Source organism: Vicugna pacos, chromosome 16 (genome assembly GCF_048564905.1).
Source record: "Vicugna pacos chromosome 16, VicPac4, whole genome shotgun sequence".
Classification (NCBI taxonomy): Eukaryota; Metazoa; Chordata; class Mammalia; order Artiodactyla; family Camelidae; genus Vicugna; species Vicugna pacos.
The window spans coordinates 4,274,673-4,278,996 of NC_133002.1; the positions used below are offsets into that span (position 1 = coordinate 4,274,673).

Consider the following 4,324-nt stretch of genomic DNA (forward strand, 5'->3'; position numbering starts at 1 on the left):
TGTTAAACAGGATAACTGTACGTTCCCTTTACAGTTGTTATAAGGGTGTAAAATACTGCCTGACATATAGCAACACTGTTATTATTGTAAATAGGACTTGCCCAAGGTCTAACAGTAAGGAAAGAGGTCATTGGACCCACAAGACTTCAGAGCTCAGAGGGGAGGGTATAGCTTGGTGGCAGAGTGCGTGCTTAGCATGCACGTGGTCCTGGGTTCAATCCCCAGTACCTCTGTTAACATAAGTAGATAAATTAATCTAATTACCTCCCCACCCCCTCCAAAAAAAGACTCCAGAGCTCAAGATCTTAACTATTTTTATTGTTCATTTTCTAAAAAATAAAATACCCACCAAGAGAGCAAAATGTAATCATCTCTCTCTTTACACCTCCCCCCAAAGAGACATAATAAATCCTTCATGGCATTGTCCCAAGAACATCATGCTCTGTGTCCTGCTGATCCCCACCAGGCTGGCCACTGGCAGGACCCGCGGGATAGGGCTGCTCATCCACCAAGATACATTAGCGGTGGGATGGAGGGTACTGTATCCACAGACAAGCTTTTCATGTGCAAAGATGGTGCCGGTGCCGATGGCCCTTTCTAGCTGGTACCACTGTGTTGACCAAAATAGGCTTTACTAACTCAGGCACAAATGGGGATACAAGATAAATGTGCTTTCATCTAGAATAAAATCCTCTATTTGGATTGGAGGCCTTGTTCCTTGCCTCCAAGATTCATAAGCTCCTTCTGTCCATGTAATATTTGGTCAGTGCTTCCTAACATCTAGCTTCCACCCCTCTTGCTGCACTTGGTCCTTTCTCTGTCTCTAAGGAATGAGAGGCACGCTAGGGCTGTTAACTGGTCAGACCTCCATAGTAAGAGTTTCCGTTCCCTTATTCAGCCCCCGAAGCTGGGTGGATGGAGCTGTCCAAGGAGCCTTGAGCTCAGGAGTGATGGCAACACTGGCACTGAGCAGGGCACACACCCTGGCCTGTGCATTCCTGGGAGGTAGTGCCCCAGTCTGTGGCTCCTCCAGAATTCAACAGGCCCTAGAAGGGGAGGGCAGGAAAGAGGCCTGAGGCCCGACCCCCACATCCCTGCATTTTCTGAAGTTTCTCTTTGAACACGTTCCTTTATTTATTGGGCCTCATTTAACCTCAGCCATGTCCTCCTGGGATCATTTATTTGGTAACTGTCACTCAGCCTGCTCTGGCATTAACCTCATAATCCTATTGATTTCCTCCAAGCTAGTTGGGGGTTTTCTCAACTTCTTCCTGGGCCGGTAGGGGCTGATTCCAGTTTTGGTCATTACAGAGGAAGAGGCCCCAGACGGGTAAGGGCCTGCCTGGAGGACCTTCTGGGGGTTCCTTGAACCCACCTTGGCCGTTCCCAGGACGCGAGACACAGATTGGTGAAGCCTTGGTTGCTCAAGTGTGAGGTAAGGCAGCCAAGCGCCCACCGCCACCACCACCAGGAGCTCCGTGAGTGGCTACTGAGGCTGTCTTTCAGTTCAAAGGACCTGTGCTTCACCAATCACAGCTTTCCTTGGCCCGGAACCCCGCCCCCCTCCTCCATCTTGGATTCAGGACGGGTAAGGGGCCCAATCACCGCAGGGGAAGCGGTGGAGGGTGGGACGGAGCCTGCAGTTCGCGCCCACGTGGCCGCGGGCCTGCGCCTTCCCGCCACCTGCGGCCGGAGCCTGGCCCCTGTCGAGCTGCAGCTGCGGCTCCCAGACACCACCCCTGCCCGTCGCCAGGGGATTAGTGTCCGTCTGTCTTTTGGGACAGCCTCAGTGGGGGTTGTCCTGGCCCCGACCGGGGCCTCCCCTTCGCCCTTCCCCAGGACCACCTCTCTCACAGTCCAGCTTGGGCAAGGCGGATTGTGTTGGGGGGTCCAAGAGCCTGGGGTGCTGATCTCTCCCAGAGCTGAGGTGTGGGGTGACGAGAGTCCCCCTCCCCACCAAGCCTGAGCCACATGTGCTGGGAAGTTCATTTCCCCTTGTTTTGCAGAACGGGCTCAGGGATTGACCCCAGGAGTGACCCCAGTGTCAGGAGGCATTAATGATCTCCATACGGGCAATAAACAGGCAGACCGGCTGGCTTGGAGTGGAGGTGCCCTGGAATGGGGCTGCCTTATTAGCCTCACATTCGCTCAAGGGTAGAGGCTTAATTAGTGAGGGCTCCCTCATCCGTCTCCCCTCCCCCAAACATCCTTGACCCCATGGGAACACGGTTGGAGACACTAGAGACCTCTGGCTAGTTCCTCTGCTCCTTGTAGGCCTCCTCAAGATGCAGCCCCTTCAGGTGTCAGCTCAGCCATTTGTCCATCTCTGGCAGGACTTCTAGCTTGGTCCTGACAAAGTCTCTCTTTTTTTTAAAAGCCTCCAGAGGCCAAAACCACACATTCTGAGTCACCTCACTTTTTTGGTCTACAAGAACTCAGGAACAAGAAGACCTTCCTCTTTAAGTTAAATCTCTCCAAGCCCTATTTCCCCAAAGAGCAGAGGGAGTAAGTAGGTGGTTCCCAGCCTTTATGGGGGGAGGAGGGGCAGTCTTTAGCAACTACCTAGACTATTTAAAACACAATCTAATTTATCACATCTCTCTCCAAATTCATTTCCACGGGTTGGTTACTTGTTCTAGGTGTGTGACCTAACCTCCCAGTCTAGCGGGAGAGACAAACTTGTACACAAATACAGTCATAAAACGGGCTCAGGGCTATAATCTATTTCCATATTGAGGGTGATGAGAGTATAAATGAAGGAGTCACCAACTCATCCTTTCTTGTTCCATAAGGTTCCATATGAGTCTGTCTTAGAAAGATGAACATGTATGGGATCCTGAGAGGCAGAGGAAGTGAAAAGGGAATCCCACAAGACGGGAAGAACATGGATGAAGGCACAGAGGGCACGTCTCAGAAGCAGTGGGGATGCAACAGAGGAAGATGAAGCTTTGTGGAAGGGCCTCATAAACCCCGTTACTAACTTTATCTAGGCAGCCATTGCAGGACACTGAGCTCCATAGAGACAGCACCAGGGCGAGTGAGAGCCTGACGGGCACTGGGCGACTCAGGCTCCCTGAAGAAAAATAGTTAAACAAGGGCAAAGGAGATCCTAAGACGCTGAGAGGCAGACTGTCATCATATGCATTCTTTGTGCAAACTTGTCGGGAGAAGCATGAGAAGAAGCACCCAGATGCTTCAGTCAGCATCTTACAGTTTTCTCCAGACGTGCTCGGAGAGATGGAAGACCATGTCTGATAAGGAGGGAGGAAAATTTGAAGACATGGCAAAGGCAGACAAGACCCATTGAGAAAGAGACATGAAACCCTGTATCTCTCCTAAAGGGGGAGCAAATAAGAAGTTCAAGGATCCCATTGCATCTTTTTCTTATTTTGTTCTGAGTATCACCCAGAAATCAAAGGAGAAGAAGATCTGAGCCTATCCATCAATGATGTTGCAAAGAGACTGGGAGCGATGGGGGCTAACACTGCAGCAGATGGCGAGCAGCCTGATGAGCGGCAGGCAGAAGGGAAAATATGGAAAGGGTATTGCTGTCTGCTGAGCTGAAGGAAAGCTGATGTAGCAAAAAAGAGAGTCATCAAGGCTGAAAAAAGTGAGAAAAAGAAGGAAGATGAGGAGGATGAAAAGGGGGAGGAGGAGAAAGATGGAGAAGATGATGAATAAGATGGTTCCATGGAAGTTCTTTTCTTGGCTATAAAACATTTAAGCCCCCCCCCCCCGGACACAGTTCACTCCTTCTTTTTTTTAAGGTTTTGTTTTGTTTTTAGGGGGAGGTAATGAGGTTTATGTATTTATTTTAATAGAGGTACTGGGGATTGAACCCAGGACCTCCTGCATGCTAAGCATGCACTCTACCACTGAGCTATACCCCTCCCCCCACAGTTCACTCCTTTTAAAGAAGAAATTGGAATGTAAGGCTGTGTAAGATTGTTTTTTAAACTGTATAATGTTCTTTTTTTGTACAGTTGCACTGCTGAGTGTGTCTTTAGCTAGCCCTGTCCCGGTGATGTTTTCAGTGGCTGTGAACCTCGCGGGATACAGTGTGGGGCTCGTAAGTTGGCATGGAAATATAAAGTAGGTTCTTGTTGGTGTACAACACAAATTCGTTTTTATGGGGATGGTAGTTTTGTCCTCTGCAGTTGTCTCTGATGCAGCTTATATGAAATACTTGTTGTTCTGTTACCTGAATACCATGCTGTAGTTGAAAAAAAAAAGTTGCAGCTAATTTGTTGACAATCTGAATGCTTGCAAGTAAATATAATTTTAAAAAATACGTATTGTGATGTTAAAATAAATAAATAAGTAA

The 4,324-nt window shown here is 48.9% G+C and overlaps 1 pseudogene; it reads left to right on the forward strand.

Moving 5' to 3' along the window:
- Window positions 1-437: 437 nt before the first annotated feature.
- On the forward strand, window positions 438-4,045 carry LOC102543505 (uncharacterized; annotated as a pseudogene).
- The last annotated feature ends 279 nt before the right edge of the window (window positions 4,046-4,324 follow it).